Source organism: Calidris pugnax, unplaced genomic scaffold (genome assembly GCF_001431845.1).
Source record: "Calidris pugnax isolate Ruff unplaced genomic scaffold, ASM143184v1 scaffold13, whole genome shotgun sequence".
In the NCBI taxonomy this organism is placed as follows: domain Eukaryota; kingdom Metazoa; phylum Chordata; class Aves; order Charadriiformes; family Scolopacidae; genus Calidris; species Calidris pugnax.
The window spans coordinates 9,689,152-9,710,848 of NW_015090810.1; the positions used below are offsets into that span (position 1 = coordinate 9,689,152).

Sequence of the window (21,697 nt, forward strand, 5' to 3'; positions counted from 1 at the left end):
AGCAACTTACATCTGCATCTAAAAAGCTAAATATTTATAGAAACACAGTGGCTTTACCTTTGTGGGAATCCGAGATGTTAAAAGAAATGCCCGACATGATGCCAACACCTATTGAAGAAAAAAAAAAAAAATAGAATTAGGGATAAATATTCAATTTATCAGAAATACTATTAAAAATTCTTTTCCGGGAAAATCCTGATACCAGAGGGAAAAGCCTCGAGTAGGGTGACTGTCAATTCCATTTGCTGTCATACATTGAAGGAAGCAAAACTAGGCTCAGATCCAGCAGAGCACAGTGAAGAAACTGCTACAATCTGATCAGCTACAAGTGTGTTAGTACATCATCGAACTGAAGAAATGTATTCAATCAATCGCTCAAGAAATAGCATTCTTCATGAAATTTTTTTTAAAAAGCAAAGATAAGAAGTCCTACCAGGAATATATAATGTACTTAAATATAACAAAAATATGCAAAATAAACATGATACTATTAGTAATATAAGAAACCACAAGCAAACATTTTCTTTTGGACATAGTCGGTGCATTTCTAGAGTAACAATGCAAAGGTTTTTCATTGACAACACCTGCATTTCTTCTCCAGTAAGGACAGTGAAAAAATGCAATTAGACTAGTCAGATCAGTGGCTCTGGGGAGAAAACATGACAAAAGAAATATTTAGGAAGTTATTACTAATCAAAATATAATGATATACAAAAGTACCACTCCAATCTTCAGTAGCTCATCCCACTCACAGATTTTAGGCTTTGCAAAAGGGATGAGTCACTTCACAAAACTAGAGTATGTTTTTTTTATTTGTCTGCCTATGGAATTAGCTGCTGCTGGCTCCATCTTTTTCCAGACAAAAAACTGAAGCAAACTAAATTCAAACATCTGGGTGAAAATCCTGCAGCACAGGCAGAGCTTTTCACACAGCTGGAACCTCCTGAAGCCCGTTCCGCTCAGTAAGTAGCCATCTCCAGGTGAGAAGGTTGACACAATAGATGTTCCTCACTCAGAGAAGGAGAACCAGCTTGAGAAGGCAACCCAGCACCCAGCTCTGAACGCTGTTCAAACGCTGTGGAGATTGGATTTCAGCTTCAGTATCCCAGCTAAACCTCATCTTGCTAAAACCTATGAGCACAAATGCTGTACTAGTGTTGGATATCAGCAGGCTGTTTCAGGGTTGATGTGATCAGACCTGGTGCTCTGCTTATCATGGGTGGAGAGCCAAACCATTGTGGAATAGTAGCCATTGCCTCCTGTAAGGCTCACCCCTTCACTGAAGGCCCCTTATGCTGGGTGGCACACCACTGCTGACACTCGGCTGGCACATCCAGGTCCTGTCAGACAGACCTGCTACAGCCCCTTGCGCTCACACATGGAGAGAAAGTCTCTCCTGCTCTCTGCCCATCACAAGCACGCCTTCTGCAATCCAGCACATAACTTCCAGCCCCTCTTACTCATCATCCCACCCACACACAAGCTGCCCAGCTCTGAAGAGGGGCAGGTGATCAGGCATCCTCCCCTGCACCGACACCACCAGCAAAATGCCTCCAGAGCAGTAGGCAGAGCAGCTGCAACAGCTTCTGCTCATGTGCTTCTGGTCACCGCCATCTCTGGTGCAGCAGTGAGACAGTCAAGGGAAAGGACAGCTTTTGAAGAGCTGTTTTCCTCTAGGTAGTGGCATACAACATTAGGGAGACCAGTGTTCCTGTGTATGCCATCACAGTGGGACAGCTGGTTACAGGAAAACCATGTCACAGTCCTGTTATGAAACATTTGCCTGCTTATGTGGGTTCAAGCTACTTTATGAGCATTGACAGGGTCCATTTAACATGATTACAATACACACGAGCAAATAGCAAAGTGAAATGCAAACCAGGTAACCAGAAGCCTGTAACACAATTATGTTGGAAAAGGATGTTCCAACAGAGCATGTACCAGTGTATCTTTGTGTGGTAGAGGCACCAAGGCTCCCAAAGTGATCTTGCTAAAACCAACAAAGCTGAATTACCCACTTATCTGAATAACATGCATTTACATACAAAGGAGGGGGCTGCTGTAAAATGATATTCCCCACTCAGCCAGTAAAGAAACTACTCTTGAGCAATGAGATGGTACAAAAAAGCCTGAGCCCTCTAATCCAGTAACACTGAGTTTTCTACAGATTTCATAGCTGAGACTGTCACAAACAAGTACGAGATTGATTTTTACATAAAGTGAATTGAAAACAAGGTCAATTATTACTGTAAAATTAATGTCCCATCTTGACAACAGCAGTATTTTATATATATTTTTTTTTATTTTTTTTTTCTACAATGGCAGAATTGGCAAAGAGGAGGGTTGGCATTTATCACAATTTTAGCTACTAAAATCCATGAGTATGCACTGTGACCTTTGACAGAATCACCTGTTTACTGTTTTCTGATTTTTATTTTTTTTTCAATCTTTTCAAAATTTTATGCACATCTGCATTTTAACATCACCATTTTTGTTCATGTTTAGCAACACAGTAGCCTCTACCCCAAATCAACTGGAGACTTGCTGGATAAGCTGTGAAACTTGAGTTTTTTTCAGTGTGATCTCCTCCTCGATAAGGCTGCAGTGCATAAACAAATGATGGCTACTAAGACACCAGGTCACCAATGCCTCTGTCAATAGGATTCTGTGCGGTTGTTAGTGCTTGCAAAGGCAACAGAACACATGCTATAGACTACTTAAAACAACATAGCACTCTATTCCTTCCCTTGTGAAATACGATGCTGGCGCCAAAGGCAGAGGCACCAGAGGTGTTTTCTCACTGACAGTTCAAGTCCCCTTTTAAGCACGGAGCTATATTTGTGAATGAAGTCCCAGGTCTCGGTTGCATTCCTCTGACATGAATAACGAGTATGTGCTTAATTGCACAATTGTCATGGGCTTTCAGAAGTATCCAGGAGTGCTGGGGTTTACGAATAGGCAGATTCCAGATTTCCTGGCGCTTTTAATTTTTTCGTATAAAGAAACTAAAAAGCAAAAGTAGCCATCAGTTACTCAAGCTCATTACAGATATTTGCCACAGGTGAACTTATTTTGCACCTGGGGAACCATAAGTACAGGAGAAGGAGTGCCATGGTCAAAGTCACTTTGAAAACCAGAGAACTGGAGAAGCTGACCCCTGTTCCAGGGACAACAGAACAAAGCAGTCCCTCACTCACAACCCATCAGCTGGGCACGGTGTATAACTCAGCTTATCTTCTGATAAGAAAACGACCACTTGTTCAGCATGAGTTGCAGCCCCATTCCTCTATAACCAGCTTGTTTGGTCACAAGTACTATTCAATCATTAATAAAGTTAAAAGATCCCATCAAAAGATAAACACATGCAGGGTAACGAAAGACTCGGGAGCGGATTCATGCTTTAACACACCTATAAACCAAAAGGTTTACAAGTCACAGATGTGAAGGCAACAAGCACATCCAGGCCAATTTTATACAGGGCACTTCCACAGGCTGCTGCTCTGTGGAAGGGACAACAAAAGAGAATTATATTTAGTTTACAGTAACTTTGGTCTGTCGTCTTACTCTGCCTTTTTTTCAAGCACAGAATAGGATTAAGATTATCATTTGAATGTTAAATGACTCCTACTCACACACAGATACTCAAGTTGATGATTTCCTAATGTTTTTATCACACGAAATTCCATAATGCTCTCTACACTGCTCACAATGCACACGAAGCAAGTTACAATTTGGAAATTAATTTGGAAACATTCACCAAAAGCATAGCCTGCAAATTATTTTTCCAGAGACTCACGGCCTACAAGGTCGTCATCTATTTACCAGAATAAATAATTTGTTTCAGTAAATAAAACTAATTTGAACACAGAATCTCAGCGAGTATATCAACAAAACATAAACATTATGTTGATAAACATTATCAACAACATAAACATACAGATGCATTTCGTGATTTGTTGTCAAATCCTAGCCTTATTACCCATTTTAGCAGGGTAAATTAAATTAACAGGACTGTACTAGGTTAACCCAGCCACCCTACCTAGCAGTCAGTCTTGGGAAAATCATTAGAGCAAGGCAGCTCTGTGCTAACGGCGTGTATTTTGCCAGAAAAAACACAGCAACTCAAGCCCCCTTTATCTATATTTAAAGCAGTTTCAAATTCACAAACAAATAAAAGAAACCTTTTAAAAATCACCACTACCCTTTTTTAAATTCCCAGGAATTTAAGAGAGAGCCCTGGAAGACACAGTGAGTATACACAGCTTTATGACTGAATATAAAACAAAATTAAACCACCTCAGCATTTCATGGGCCGCAGGAAGTTGCGTGATGGTCACCCTAACCACTAGCACAGATGTTTTGAAACTTACCTCGGCTAAAATCTCAAGAAATGAAGGATTAGCCAAATGTTTTTCTCTTGCTGGAAACTGACCAGCACAGATATATATATATATATATAAAGCTTAGTACTTTTTTGATCAACTCTTGCAATTTTACTTCTTAAAATACACTCTGATCCTTTCCTTCCACTGCAGTTTCTTTTCCCACCAGCATTTGCCATTTTATCAGCCTCAAAACTGCTTTGGTCTCTTCCATTATAATTTACTTGAGGAAAAGAAGCATTTCTGACAGGTTTTCTTATTTAGATATCCATCATTCTGATAATTTTTTCAAGTCCAGAATACAAGTGCTTTTCTTTTTATACCTCCAAGTTATACCATTCCGATTTTTATCATTATTCATTACCATTATTATCCCAAATATCATTATTTTTTAATTTTCCATGCTTACTAGTTGCTTTATGATTTCAATCATAAGCTTTCCATTTCTACTACTGATTCAATACCTAATGTATACAGAATGACGTGAGGGAAAGCAGCAGCACTAATACAGTTTTTTGCTTTGCTAAAATACAGATGAATCAATACATGTTAGGGCATCCAGTCTCTCTCAGTCCCTATAGGATCGACCATTCATTTCCTGGGTTGCATGTTGTTAATGTTCCATCCTGAAGTGACTGGAGTTCGATTAGATAAAAGGCCCCATTCAGCACCACGTTAGAGATATCGGAGCTGGTTTCCAGCGAGGCGGTCTCTGTTAAAAGCACTGAGCCTCCCTACACAAAGAGGCTAGCTGACATCCTGGAGGTCGTTTTGGAGGGCTAATTAGCTCAGGCACAACACAAATACATAGGCTGCTTCTGAAATGGTGGTATCATTTGGCATAACGGTGGGTTTCTCTGCCGCCAGCAAAGCAGCCCAGTTCAGCCTAAGGGCTCGCAGCACCACCACCTTCACCCACAGCCCTCTCAGCTGTCTGAGGTTGAATATGAGACTGATTATTTGGTCTTGGCTACTTTTACAGTGTCATCTACGATAAAAACATTGACAAGCCTTATTAACTCCTGTTCAAAATGCCTACTTATTTATCCACCGACACTAAAGCAGTCTTTTGTGGCTGGGGAAGACCCTTCAGGAAAGGGTTAGCCAATTCTTGGCATTCACACACAAGAAACTGAATTTCTCCCTCCCTGAGCTGACCTTAGCCAAGTTGAATCCATTCCCAGGCTTGCCTAAGTTGCCGGTGCCTGCGTGGCCAGCCAAGGACTTACGCAAAACACACCCCAGAGCAGGTCCTCAGCAGTAAGGGAAGCTGTTCTTTGCATCAGCATGATTCTCTCCTGCCCAAGATGGGGGTAAGCTCTGCAGCACAAGTAACGACCTTGGCCATCCCCGTGAAGGATTGCTCTGCTGCACGTTTCTCTCTGGTCGTTCCTGAAGTCAACCACAGCTTCCTCAACAAGGTCCCCTCACTGGAGCCGCAGAGAGAGAGCCTGCCTGCCTCTGCCCTGCCACCAGCACGCTGTGTGGCACGCAGGTTTTCTCTGGTCCTTGCTACCGTCATACTTCATTAAAATCTCAAGCCTCATTTGTTATGGGCCACCATTTTCCATATTTTCTGTATGGCAAAGGATGGTATGGGGAGCAGTTTCTAACTGAAATGGGTTTTTACAGAAAAGCAGGGTCAGATACCAGAACTGCTGGCAATAAATCTGCGATGTTTCAAGAGACAAGAGCACCTTTTAAGCTAATTTACTGACCAGGACAGGGGACACCACAAGGTGGCACAATGGAGTCCTTCAGTCAAACTTCCCTTTCTAAGACAGAGAGGACCCTTTTAATAGAAATTCTTATTTAGCGATTGGAGAATTGTTGCAATATTCAGAGAAGTTTCTCCTTTAGAGACAGCAATGAACAAGACCACCCTGGAAACTGGTTAAGGAAAAGTACCCTCGTTTTAAAACTGACAGAAACAAAGGCATGGACATACCAAGAGATTTGCCTAAAACAAAAGGACAAAATGAAGCAGCAAGCTTGGAAGAGAAGCTTGGAGTTAATAGCTCCTAATTCTGAAGAGAAGAAACAACGTAGCTTGGAGTTTTACCAGGAACTTAAACCAAAACCTCTTGCCTAAACCAAATACATTCATCAGGTCCTCCAACAGCTACAACAACCACCTTTACGCAGCTTGTCATCCCTGCAAACTCTTTGTTTTTAAAGGAAGCATGAATCAAATTGTGCTTCTCAAAGTCTGGAGCACAAATAAATATAAACACCTGCTGTAACCCTGTCTGTAATGTGCAAATGGCCCAGCTACTCCAGTAAAAGTGGGATTTCAGAAGATACTGAGATGGGGATTCTCCTTTAGCTGGACACTGCGATTGGCAGCAACAGGAGCTTTGGTCACCCCAGCATCCAGCTCCTGCCACTTGAAGTACCTTGTGTTGTGGTCACCAGTGGTTCAGACTGGGACTCTCTCGATTCAGAGACCGTACTCACACTCAACAATTTTGTATTGTAACCTATCATTTCCATTAACTGCAGAGCTGCTTGTGGAGAGGCAGCCCTCTATTTTGTATGCACACAGGGGTCTTACTCTTCCAACCAGTCAGTCGTGGAACAGATTCTCATGTCATTGTGAGAATCATCTAACACAGAGAGCTTAAGCTGACGCAACCCCCAGCAGACTTCAAAACTTCCTCACTGTTCCTCTCACCACCACACAATTCCCAACAACAAAAAACCCTAGTGCTGTAAAGCACTAAATACCAGAAGATCAAACTACTGTGTTATTTAAGCCTGCTCTGAGCCATAAAAATAGGAAACAGAGAGCAGCAGCATATCACTGATAAAAAAGTCTCTTCTGTGGCACTGGACCGAGCCTGGGCTGACCCCAGCAGGGTAGAGGAGTGGAGCAGGAGGGGTGCAGGCTGAACCACATACATTCATTTGTAACTCATCAATGAGGCATATAATCCAAAGGAATTTTTTCCTTCTCTGCATCTACATTGCACATAAATAGGTCACTAGCACATTGGTGCCTTTATTTCAGTTTTTTTCCCACTTTCCCTCTCCTCTGTATACAGCCATTACACAGATTCACTGCCCTGATTAAGGTTACAAAGTGCTACAGCAGGCTACCTCCCCCATATACTAGTCATTTATGATTTTCTAGCCCCTGATACTCGACTAAATAACAGGTTGAAAACATTCGGTTCACTTGCAATTTGAAAGGCCCAGGGCTCTAGCATCTTCTGTGCAACAATTTTTTTATGCTCTGGCATTATTTCCCTGCATCATAAAAAGAACATACAGGCATCCTTTAGAAAAGCCTTCCCACTACCTTTCCCTAGTGTTAATAGTAAGAAACATCCATACACCTGCCGTCTTCCTACATGGAGCCTCTTCCTGAGTTTACAGACAGCAGGTAAGACTCAAAGCATTTTGGTGTGCTGCATATGATGTTGCTTCTGTGCAGAAGCAGCTGGAAATAGCTTTTGCTATTGCAGTACTTTTATTCTTATCTTCTTTAATTTAATCACTAAGAAATGCCAGATTAAACACTTCACAGTGCTCCTTGGTGACGGGATTGCTCTCTTTATAAGTATGTCACACGCAACCATAACGCAAAATATTAAAGACCAGGAAACAAAACAAAAAACTTCAGGGACTGAAGAAATGCAACTTGATCCATAACACAGGTGTTTTATAAGAAATCGTCTAAAACCATTCATATTTGCTTTTAAGTTATTAACAATTAAATGAAGATTCAGTTAGTAAAGTGCAACGCACTTACCTCCACTTAATACTAAAATAAAATAAATAAGCACAGTAAACCAATTTTCCCCAATACCCACTGCCAAAAACCAGAGTCTCAGTAATGTTGAACTTGGACAGCCCCAAGAGCTAAGGGCCACAGAAAGATGTCAGCTTAATACATCTGTAGAATTAAATCTTTTTTGTCCTCTCCACGGCATATACAAATTGAAACACAAAACCAAACTGAGGGGTGGAGAGTTACGAAAACCTCCAAGCCAAGGCAGATCTTTTGCAAAGAAACCACTATTAGAGGTACAATACAAAACCCTCTTCTCCATTAGGTCCACAGGAGATTACTCAAGATCTGCTCCTTTGTATCACTTCAGGACCCTCCCTGCAGTCCTCAGGTGCACTCCAATTTCCGTTTCCTCCTTTTGCTTCCCCACAGAACACTTTTTCCATCTCTACCATCTGTAAAATACAAAGTACACACTGGAACTAACACGACTGTGACAGCCACTCCATCCTTAATCACTTGAGGTACGCTGCAAGTCTTCATCTTTTTATATTTTGATATCTTAAGACCACCAATACTTCAAGAGAGGAATAGTGCTTAAGTGCTGGAAGCAGCCACTTGGTCATTTAAAATCCTTAAAAGCCACCACTGTAATCCCAATCCCTGAATCTGAATTTTCTGTTACATTGTTTTACATTTTACAAAATGATCTCTTTTGCAGCTATTTTATTTCTCAGGTTCTCATTTCCCCTCTGCTAAAGAAATCTTTACTTTCAGGGCTTTAAAACACCCTCCAGAAACAGGAAGAAGAGAACAAACTACTCCTGTTCCTGCACAAGAAGGCAAGGCTGGAAGGGACCTCCCTTTCATTGCCCATTGCCAATCCCACATGCAACTCCTTTCCCATAGCTTCCATACTTCATTATTTAAGTGGTGGGAGCTGAAGATGGCAGAGGCATCCCCTTTTGGCTTACCCAGTGCTGACCACCCACCCACAGCTTAGAATCACAGAATCATTCAGGTTGTAAAAGACCCTTGGGATCATCAAGTCCAACCATTAACCCCACTCTACAAAGTTCTCCCCTACACCATATCCCCCAACACCACATCTAAACGACTCAAACGCATTCAGGGATGGTGACTCAACCACCTCCTTGGGCAGCCTATCCCAGTGACTGACCACTTTTTCTGTGAGGAATTTTTTCCTAAAAATCAGCTTAGCTGATTAGCAGCTATCATCTCCTGGGGAAATCACACAAAAGCTTCTCTGTCAGGCACTTTACTCTTACAACCAGGGCAGCCAAGTGAGCAAGGTGTGAACAATGTCCCCACTCCCCTGTCATGCAAGTGCAGGTTGCTGGATGGATTTCTTTCTTACGAAATTCTGCACGGGATAATAAATCCCAGCTCGCTGGCCCTTCCCCTGCTCCCACGCTGTATCTAGCAGAGGGAGAGCTGTAGGCAGGAAGCCCAGAGGCGAGGCCAGCTTTGGGCAGTGACACAGCCGATTGCGCCCGGCTTCCCCTTCCACGGAAATTCAGGAATTGCCACATTCCAGGAAAACAATTTTGCCTCCAACATCCTGAAAAAAAAAAAAGTTTGCAGTTTCACCCCACTCCCAACACACATTCTGTTGTGTCTGCCCAAGTTGCGTGCACTGAGCAAAACCCACTAAGTAACCACTGACAAGAGGGTTATTATTCTTTGTGCAGATTTTTTTTTAAAGTCATATGGTGCCAATTATCTAACTCTGTTCATTAGTAAAAATGAGTATAAAAGCTATTTTAATACTTTCTGGTTTTGTATCACACTAATATTGCCTGTGTTTTATTTGTACAGCTTCTTATACAGTATATTAACCCGACAAAATCCATGTAATAACAAAATACCCCTGTTTATCTGACAACACCAAACACCAACAGACAAATGGAAACTAAACTTCAAAAAAAATGGAAGAAACCATGCTAAAAAAAAGGAAATTACAATCTGCTGAATGCAAAAGCAACAAATAATTCTGTTCTTCAAACTTAGAAGTACAACTGTTACAGTAGCTACCAAACACTTGGTAAAGAGTCAGCTCCTAGATACGCAGAAGACACTAACAGTTTGTAAACCTTTGCCTCTGAAAACACAGAAAAAACTCAGCCTGCTTCCCCAAAAAACCTTCATGTGATTCTGATGCAAAGGTCTTCTAAGTGAAATTGTTTCTCAGAACAACTTGGTGGGTGAATTTTGGTTTTGTAAGCACTGAGCCGCATGCTTAATGGTTCTTAATCACTGTTTATTTCAAAACTGGGGCACAAGAGTCTCAGAGCAGAGAGCTTTTAAAACACTACTTCACGGCTGCAAACTTGAACAACTGACTGAGCCCGTCAGTGCAAGCTAGAAAAGTGTAAAGCTAACTAGATCCTTCAGGGTTTTATCGTTTTATCTGGAATCACGACTTACAAGCTCTTCAATTTGCAGCTCTGTTTAGTTTTTGCTATGGAGGTGCAGTGTGTCAAAAAAAAGGGACGTAAACCTGAAAACAGCCTTTGCTCTTGCAGGTTTGCAGGCAACTGTCTGCCCCATTCCCCTGCTAGCCAAGCCTTTGGTCCTCTTAGCCAAGTTGTGGTTCCTTAGATTCTTAATGTTGGTGAATGGGGGGGTTTTACTGCAAAACCAAAACCAAATGTTGGTAACTACATTTTACCTGAATGTACTAGTTTTTATCCTTCAAAAAACTGCTACAAAGGTTCAGTTTTAACTGAACATCCAGTTGTTACTGTTGCCTTTTCTTATCACCTATTAACTTCAGGTGGGATTTTAATACTTAAGGTAGTGCAAGATCTCACAAGTGAAGTTTTAGTTCGGTTAAAGGAGACTCCATCTAAGTTTAGTTTTTAAGAGCAAGGTTTGCAAGTGCAATTTTAAGTTTATGCCAGTTATAAAGTATGGTATTAATACACATACACACCAGTTTAGCTAAATTTCCTTTTAATGTAACTATCATCCTTAGCCTAATTAAGTTCACAATAACATTGATTAACTATTGCTGGAGTTCTACAACATCCATCAACTACTTTAAAAAAACTCACCTGGATTCAGTCAGGTTTGCTGGTCTTCTCACATAAGTCAGAAACTTGTGTCATTCACTTGTGCTACATTAATGAGTGATCAATGTATGTAACCACAACTTTTCAACCCACTTATAGCTTATCATCTCTTCTCAAGATATTCCATTGCTTAAAGTACTAAATGTTTTCTCTCCTTTTGTTGAGCTTTGATACTTACATCAACACGGAAGTTTTGTACAAGTAAAATTATAACTTAAAAAAAAAAATTGCAGTGCTTTTTTTTTTTAATTAAGTGGATAGACTACCAAACCCACTGTAAATGAATGATCATGGTCTTGTTAGCAGCATGTTTGCAGAAAATTTCACCGGAGAGAACATCAGATACATTGAAGATTTGAACTTTGCCCACACACAAACACTCATATTATTGGACTATTAACTTCATCATTCAGATGAGAGCATTAATGATGTCAGTAAAGCACAGCCATTGAAACCCAAAACCTTTCACCACAACTGAGACGACACCCCCAGCCTTATTTTATCTTCCATTTTTTCGATGTCAAGGTCCTGTGATCACTCAGTTTATCTACACTACCATTTTTTATTTTCTTGCAAACTTATTACAGATATCTCTTCTTTCCTTTCCTAAATCCCAGCATTTCTCACCCAGGAAGTCATCAAGAAACCAAGACGAGGAGAAGAAAGCATCCATGTCAACTTGTCCGAGATGGAATTTTGACTTTTCAAATTCAGTTGCATTGCAGAACTCCCACCAATTCTGAAAGGGCCAGTACGTCCCTCTTGGTCAGAAATTAGATGAGAAAGTAAGAGATCTTCTGTCCTCAGGTATAGATTTCTCCTAAAGCAGCAGTCAAGGGAGATGCAAACAATGGGACACTCTATTGACATCTACTCCAGGCTGAGTAAAGAAGCTCCAGGAGAAATTACTTTGCTCAAGCCAAAAAAGCAAGGTCACTCACTACCCAATACATTTAAAAGAAATACTAAAAGAAATAATTTCACCTCAAACAATCCCATTATCATGGTCATAAAGTACATTTTTAATGAGGTCATTGCCACCCTAAAAGCTATTACCATACACAGCTGGGTGATTAAGGCCCTAATTTAAAAATGCAGATCACAGAAGCAAGTAGGTATAACCCTTTCAAGAAAAGATGCCAAATACCAGGGGCTTAAATTAATATTAATATATCTTTACTTCCACCTCTTGCATGACAAAGACCACAGAGCTTCATTCAACAATATCAGCACGGGGCCTGTAACTTCAGCTCCTCAATCTGATGCCTCAGAGCAGTTTCAGAAGCTGAGAGTCTGTTGTGATTGCTAATAAAGAATCTGAAGATTTTTGCTTTAAAATATGCAATAGCGGTAGGGGAGGCAGTTCCACTTTTCCTGGAGCCACATGAAAATCCAGAAGAGCTTTAAAAGTGCATTATTGACCCACTTGTGGCACAAATCAATTAATTCTATGAAGTTTCCGAATCCCAGTAAAATAGTTAGGGAAGCAGAACCTTCTCAAGGTTCACAATTTATGATCTGACCCTGGTTGTAATGATTGTGTCACTCTAAACACATGCTGAATGAATCACAGCTGTCTGGAAACACTGATACTCAATAATGCTCCCTCTAAAGGGGTCAAAGCCTGTACACCACAGGCTTCCAGGAGCCCTGCACAAGGTCAGTGCTGCAACAGCCTGAGCAGGGTCACCACAAACAATCAGGCTTAGCAACCTTGAAAAAGTTAGGTCACCACATGGAGATGTGATGTAAGAGGCAACCAGACAGCATCAAACTTCAGCTCTCCATCTGGGTATCATTCCTGGGGAGGGGAATGTGAACTGCATATGTCCCTACAGTCAAACTGGGAAGAAGTTTTAATACAAAACAAAAACACTACAGATGTGACAAACGTCAAGGTAATCTGATTTCGAGGAACTGAAATTTTCCTGTTCACTCAATTTCTGGTCTTTGTCAAGTTTTTGCTTCTGGAAGGCTGCATTACCAGTCCAAAGACTACAACATCCCCCACAAACCTTCAACAGTAAGGACAGTGATATTTATTTATATTGGCTGAAGTTGCTACTTGTTGGCAACATGAAGACACTGAAGAAGACCTTGAAAGAAGAAAAACTAGGCTGAGGTTGACCAACCTTTTCAAGTGTGGCTCTGGAAGATTTGTTCTATGTAGAAACAAGAAAGACTGCAGTTATACACAGCAAGTCAAATGTTTCTGGAATGCTTGGGCCTCTCTATTGTCTACAAATGATAGCTGCTTTGCTCATGCTCAGTAAGCCAACGTGCTTGAGACATGCTACTCTTCCTGCATGCAACTCATGCAAGCCATGTCTGACTCTAGCTATTGAGTTTGTGCATACCTAGAGTAGATGTGACCATGATCTCCAGATTTCCAGCATCCTTTCAGAGCCATGGTTTCATCTGGACCGCCACATGCCTGGAAATCTGGGAGAAATGCACCATGCTTTCAACATTTCACTCAGTTTTGGTTGGTTGGTTGGTTTTTTTTCCCCAAGCGGAAACAGATAACATGACCAGAGAAACCCAGATATTTATGGGCTGCAGAGACTGAGAATAGGGGTTCATAAAAGGGTTAATCTGTGCCAACTCAAGCTGTCCTGATTTAAAAGCTGTGAAAACCTGACACTTACTAGGGAGACTGAGCTCTCTCCCAAAGGCAAGTTTACCCTGGGCTACATTTGTCACCTTTCATATGCCTACATCTCAATCCCAGCCCACTCAATTCTTATGTTATCATATGCACAGCCTGCCCTTTTGTCTGCAGCTGCTGCAGTGCTATTTGCACCAGGTTTCTGCCCGGAGGTTCAGCTCTCTGCTCCTGTGCCCATGGCTTGGGAAGCTCATAATTGGCAGATCTGGGACACCAAATAATTCTTACAGAAAAACCAGGAAGCTTCTGAAACCAACAAACAAGACAAAAGAACATCTCAGCCAGGAATGTGTGTGTGTAATGAATGAAAAACAGTGACAACATAAAACTGTATGGAAATGTTTCTTTCCAGGTCACTTCTACCATAGAACATGCTTTGATTCTCTAAATACACTCTGTTGATGCTATAAACATACCCCTTTTTCAGCACCAAATATATAGATGGCTGCAGAAACACATTTCCTTTAAACAAGGCAGTGCCGTCCTATTCCAGATTATTAGTTCAAAATACTATCCCTTGCAACACATGTTCTCCTGTGACTTAGCCACCTAACTTAGTACTGCTTTTGTAACGGAGCATTCATTCAAGTATTATTTTCTGTTTCACTGTAATAAATAAATGCAGAGAGACTACAAATACCAGGTAACCAACAATTTCAAAGAAACAACAAATCCATATTGTTTTCTTTTGTGTTTAATTTGCTAATTCCTAAAGAAGAAAGAAATCTTTTGGAACTAAAACAAATTCAGCTCTCTGAAAACTATGGAGGAAAGAGTAAGACTGAAAAGCTAATGCCTTTAAAAAACAAAACAAAACTAAACTAAACTAAAAGGACAGTTAATGATATCTTACCAGCCCATAGAACTGGTACATTTCTGGTATAGCTTCAGAATTCAATTTTGTTACCAAAATACAGTTAGGAAATCTGTAACACACACACACACAAAAAATAAAGACTGGAGTTGAACAGTCATCTCTGTCTTACCCTATTTATTGATGAAAGCAGATGGGAGAGAGGAGGAATAGCCGCACACAATTTGGGATACTAAATAAAAAGACAGCAAGCTTTACAACAGTCACACACATACATGGCACCTTTTTTTCTAACCACATAGTCATGCAGAAATATTTGAAGATGATCCACTAACACTAGAAGCAGGATCCACCTCCTCTTTTTTCCTTGCTTGTGTGTATGAACTGCTTTCTTCCAAGATCCAACTAAACCAATGATAAGCAGCAGGAAATCCAAATCACTCCACCCAAGATGAAAAATCTCCTAATTAAAAAAAGGGGAACTAAATTCAGAACCTGTAATAATACATCAAACTGCTTGCAGTGCAAGTAGCACCAACTCAGCCTCAGCACCCTGTGTTCTAGGTCACACTTACATGGAGAAGCAGGAAAGCAAGTGAGGGAAATCGACTAGAAGTGCAAAGCCTTGGCGCAGGTGCCAAAATACAGCCTTACGATGCAGCTGAACAGTATGGCTAATCCAGCATAACCACGGGGCTACCCCTGGGAGGCTGAGGCCACACTCACCCCGATCCCACCCTGCAGCATGGCACCTGCAATGCCACACAGCTGCTGGGGTGGCTCACGCACATGGAGTCAGTTCTCCCGCACCCGATGCCCATGTCTGTGCCATTGACTCAGCTGGGGGAACCTCTGCCAGAGAGGCAGGTGGCCAACAGAAATGGAAACCTCCCAAAGTTGGCACAGTTGGCTCAACCAGAGCTTGCTGGTCATCTCATATTGAAAGGAGGGCCTTCCCTCAAAGCTGGACAAGTTCCACTATTTTAATTATCGCCCTTTTGCTTTTTATCAACGGGACAAACGCCCAAAGAGAGAAGAGAATCCTAGCCTAACTTTTATTTAGAAAGGACCAGACATACGATGAGTACTATTATTGTAGGAAAGAGCAGAAGAGGGAGGGCAATGCAATTAAGTATCTAAATAGGTCAGTGAGGCACCATAGCTGGATGACTTTGAGTAATTCCATGATTTAGGTACATAAACCCAGTCCTGGTAGCCCTTCGCTCCAGTAATTACCACCTGGCAGTTCACCCCCAAGCATCCTACCAGACACAGATGCCTCATTTGGAGATTTTGAGATAAACCTGGCAAAGCTGCTCCACATTCAAAGGGCAGCAGCACAGCCATGGTGAAGGCCCCTGAAGTAGAAACTGGAAGCCACTGGAAGCTCCTATGGCAGATCACTGGGGCGCTCAGCAGCAGAGTAACGTGCCTGCACACAAGGGTTTATGTATTTGTTCAACAACTACACTGGAACAATCAGTGCCATTTAGGCTGATTAACCTTAAACAAATACTAATTTAAAAAAACAGGTCACCACTTCCTACAATGGATGAAAGATGAAAACGCTACATGAATTTCTGCTCAACTTTTTGGAACCACCAGACTGAAATCCAGCTGTCCTGACACTGTGCTAGCAACACAGCATCCATTCTTTAATAGGTAGCAGTAGGTAGCAGCCTCTTATCCTCATTTATCAGGGACCTGGTCAAAATATCTGTAGCCTGAGCTCTGAATTTCAGTTCAAGAGTTAACCTGCATGTAGAAGTGAATACTTGTCCTTCCGGTCCTTGCCCACTCTTGGGAAAAAGGAAAGAACTCAGACATGCTGCGTAACTACTCATCGGTAGAGTCAAAGAGCTTGAACAATAATTGGGAGACTAATATCACTGCTTCAAATAGGTACAAAAATACACAGTGAAAAAGCCCATTAACAGAATAGATGAGGAGACAGACATTCAGCTCCTCTCATTGTCAGGGCTTCTACATGGTTCAGAATAATTTAGCACGGGATCCAAAGAAAATGTCCTCCCACGTGTATTGATGCTAATTCACAGAATTAAAAAGCTAACTGAAGAAGAGTGAAGCAAAGAAATGAGCTGACTGTAAAATCGGCAAATTAAGCCAGCAGCATGCTTCGTTCACATGCCCTAACATACATAAAGCATGTCATTTTGGTCAAGTCGGCTATAATTCTGGCACTCCAGCTATCTACATCCAGAGAACCCTTTCAGCTTCCATTTAGCTATCACATTAGCCAGGATAAGTACATTTATACTTAAGGCAGTTTTCTAAGAGGTTCGTACCTGTTTTTTTTAAAAATAAACCTTAATCAGAAAAAAAACTTATGCTTGCCTATGCTCACACAAAGTGCGTTTTGCTAGCAAATGAAAAGGCAGAGGGCACCTACACGGTAGCCCCCACCAGCACCATGGAGGAAGACATTGTATCTACTTAGAATAAAAGAAGAAAAAAACGTCTAACACAAAGAGAGCTATAGATTAGCTATTCAGCTGGTGAAATAGAAAGGGAAAAACATGAACATGTAAAACCTGATAATCCCCTTAATTCTAAAATAATGAGCAATTAAACAGAGGGAAACAAAATACAGATATTTTTCAGTTGTTGGGTTTTTCCCCCTCATAGAAATACATGCATACAGGTATACAGTAGAGGGAGGGAGAAAATGCACAAAAAGGGCACACACACATTTTTCCATAGGACTTCTTCAGCACTAAAGGAGCAGAAAACATTATCAAGATTTTCTTACAATATTCTTCACGATACTGCAGGTAGCAATCCATTTGTCATGTACGCTTAGCAACCCCTTGCAGATTACTAAAATAAAATTGCAGCAAATGTTCTTTCAGCAGAAAATAACATGCTTGGCAGCATAAAATCTTAAACAGTATGTAATAGAGTATCGCAGGTTAGTCACAGCATTTAACACTGCTATAGCTGTATTTATGTTTGCTTTCCAATGAAAGCAACATGACAACATACAGCATCTGTCCCAGAACTGTACGCAGTAGTAAGGTTTCATTTTATAAAAACACTTTCCCTTTCAAGGTCCCAAATTAACCAAAGGCACCCCAAAAAACAACTGACTCTTTTCTTTAGAAAAAATTGCTAATAAATTACAACCTAAAACTAGACATTTTAACTCAACATTCTCCAGGGTCTCTTTTTTATACATTTGCAAAGTACCACTTATCATCTTAATAAAAATAGCAAAGGTGGCCAGGGTGTCACTGTTTGGAGTCTGCACATTTGGGTGGCACTCCAGCCCTCAGCAGCGCCCACCTCTGAGTTCCCAAGCTTATCCACGGATCCTTGCCTGCTCCTGCTCAGACCTGGTCCCAGTCCATGGTGCCCACATGGTTCCCTGGCCCCCAGACCCATCTTCTCCCTCCTGGAAGGCTGTGGCCATACAAAATCGAGTGGCTAAGCAGCCTTCGCCAACCACTATCGAATTTCATCTATAGAAAATAAGAACTAGAGGAATATGGGTTTGAAGCAACAAATACATACTGCAAACCCCACTTACCTAAGTGATTATCAGACTCCCATGCTGGAACCCAGGAGAAACCCTACCTGCTTCATGCTTTCTCAACAGCTGTCCCAAAACAAGAGCCCGAACTGTCAGAAAAGATTTTTTTTTTAACTGTTCATAGCCCTTTGGCTCACTGACCCATACTACTGCCAGACAAAACGTGTTGTAACCTGGCTGGAGCTCAGAGCAGACTTTTAACAGCAGGAATTGTCTATTAACCATCCTTGAGACGAAAGTATCTTATTTCAGGCTATTGTTTTGCTACCTGCTTTTCCAACAGCCTGTTGTTATTTCAGCACATTCGCAGGATAAGACCTCAATAGGTAACTGAATGGCACAATACAAGGTAAAAAAACTTCCCTGCCGAATGAATAGGGCATTTTCTTACTTAATTACAGAGCAGCTGTAGATTAACACATACAGACCCAACTCCAGAACCTGCAATCATCAGAGAGCAGCCTTGTGTAAATATACCAGAAATACACAAATACGCTACTCGCTACTGCCCTGAACAAACTGTAGATACATAATATGAATGGTAATATACCTGATGAAGAGCAGAGATGGAAAACTGCAAGGTTTTCATGGCTGGTTAATGAGATAAGCCACAGCCCAAGGCAATAGCCTCAACCAAATACAGTAAGACTACATTACATTCTTATTTTAACAATCCAGATTTTTTCCCAAGAGATATAAATAACAATTTACTAGCCGTATTATTTAGGATGCTAAGTGTACACAAAATGAACAAGACAGAGAATTATATTACTGTTCATCAATGTAAAGGAGCTAGAAACTCAGCAGTGAACATCCACCCAGGTAAATGAAATAGTTAAGGAAGAACTTCAGGAATTAATCCTACTCTGCTCTCTAGGCACCTGTCAGACTGCAATGATGAGCAATTTATCTTCCATCTACAGCACCCTCAGCAGACAAGAGGAAGGGGGAAGTCAGCTGCGGTCTACACCCTTCACAGTATCAAATCCACACCTCTGAGGAAGGAGACACCAGGGAACTTAGTCATTTGCCCAACTGCTCCATGAATGGTGAAATGCTTGCACTCTGGAGGCCAGATAACTTCTATCCTTTTGCTTGTTAGATGCCTCCTGCCCTGAGCAAAGAAGAGCTGCCCCCGGAGGAGGGAGAAGTTACAGAGACATGCCAGCTATCAGCTACACTCTTCCATCCCGACTTGGAATCGGCTGTGCTACCAAGACCCAAGAAACCCCACATGCAGCAGCTCGAGAAGCTGAAATGCCCCACTCACCTCTGGTCTTGAGGGAAGCACAGGAAGGCAGTCACACATGCACAGCCAGAATACCTAACCCTGAGCATGAAACTCACTCCAACATGGGAAGAAACAACTTCAGACCTGCAGGGAGGCAAGGCAGCTCAAATAAATGACTGCCTCTGCCAAGCATGCACAGGCAGAAGTGCTTCACCTGGAAGAGCAGGCAAGAACAACACTTCCCTCCCACATCCACAGCTACCCAGCTAGAGTAACCACTGCCATTCCCTTCCTTACTGCCAGGGAGATAGGCCTTCTTATTTTTAAAAACATCTGTAATTTCTTGAGGCTGAGTTTTTCTTGGGATAGCTCGCAGTGAAGGCAATGCACTTTCATTTTACCTGAAATGCAACGAGAAGTCAGAAAGCACACGGACCCTAATTGATGGGACTGATCTAGAGCTAGCCTGCTGGAGATGGTGGACAGCCCACTCACCTCACAAGACTGTAGAGGCAACAGTGGTCTGTGTGTTTTGCAAATCCTGGTACGTGCGAAATGGGAAAGCATTCTGAACCAGGCCAGGCCTTATCAGCTCATTGCAAAATCCCACGCCTCATTAAATCACAGCCTTCAACAGTCTTAGCTATTTGTAACCACTGTCAGACTGTGGAAGCTCACAGTTCTTTGTCACAAATGACTCCAGAGGAGGTCAAAGACACCAACGGAGTAAAACTTACGAACCACTTGGTCAGCTCTTAAGAGTAAATCCAGGCAGCAAACCAGAGTTCCATCCCCACATAACAAACGGTGCCTCAACTCCACATGCTGCCCACAGAATCACTCTATCCAATTTACCTTTAGAAGCACTGCTGACATGCTTTTCAGCTATGACTCACTGCCCAGAATACAAAAGGAATTGTTTTACACCCCTAGGAAGAACAAAACACTTCTAGTTGGTGGCCATGAGTCATGGGTATCTCAAGTTTTATCTGAAAAGAGGCATCTGCTACAACTGAAAACTTCAGGAACAGGCTTGTTTCAAAGTTGTTTGCCTTGGGTCATGTAAATATTAACTTCCCGATTTTCACCAGCAACAATTACATTTGCTAAGCAAGGATATTAAATTAAGTGCCTCTATGAAGTATACAATGTTACCATATGAACGTTTTGGTTCTTTCCTTTTTGCCACTGTGGATTACAGAATGCAAAACTTACCTCAAAAACATGACAACTTTTAGAGAACCTCACTAGGCAGCAATAAAAAGTCTCCTTCCTACAAGGAGAGCACCAGTATTCCAGGCAGCACCATCTCTCTATCTGGATCTGCTTCCAATGGTCTTACATTAAATGATCTTACAATTAGTCTTCAAATATTCTTATACATTTCAATTTTTTTCATGCATTAATTTTTGATGAATTGTCATGATTTCTCTCTTAGTTCGATAGGAAAACATTTAAATAGCAATGGCATTTGCAATACCAAACAGCATCAGGAGTGTCACTAAAAAAAGCCAACAGAAAAAAAAACACAAAAAACAAAAACCACAAAAAACCCCACAAAACATAAAACCAAAGCAGTAATTTTATTGCTGGACATGGTTTTTGCCTTTGTTTAGGCTCTTTATGCAAGTAATTCTGCTCATTTATTGTTGCAGGTTAGGGGAAAAAGAAAAGGGGATGCCTTCTTTAATAAAGACACATTACACTGAAAATTCATTAATGATTGGGCGTTTACGCTTAAAGTAATTCCCAGTTGATTCCTATAGTCATTTCTCTCTCCGCAAATCTAACTTGTCATAAAGGTGGAACCATTAACAAATGGGTATTGATTGCTAAGAACTCGCCTTTGATTTTACACAGCCCTTTTTGCTTCTAAATCTGATTCCAACAGGGTTCTTCCCCCTGGGAAATCCCTTTTAACAATGGAAACGTCACACTGGTGCAGCATGAGACCTTGCTGACTTCTGAGTTTACAGATACCATTACAGATCCCAGCGTTACCCTTCCTTGCTCTTCTCCCAAGAGGCAGCTTCAGTCACCGACATGGCAAACAGGTGGAGGAGCTGAATCCCCTTCCCTATGGCCCAAAGCAGCAAGCAGGAGAGCAAGAAGGAAACTGACAGAAAACAGCACGACTGCAGAGAAATAACTGCACCACACACTGTAAGAGGGAAGGAAGACAGGAAAAAGGGAACTCTACAAATTATCCTGAGCTACATTAAAA

General features: G+C 41.4%; 1 protein-coding gene across 1 annotated transcript in view; it reads right to left on the reverse strand.

Moving 5' to 3' along the window:
• The window catches only part of LRRC16A (leucine rich repeat containing 16A), a 184,020-nt gene that overhangs the window by 112,269 nt on the left and 50,054 nt on the right, over positions 1-21,697 (reverse strand). Inside the window, exon 2 of the mRNA XM_014938618.1 lies at positions 58-108. The gene's annotated coding sequence lies outside the window, so the exon portion shown is untranslated. The remainder of the gene's footprint in view (positions 1-57; positions 109-21,697) is intronic.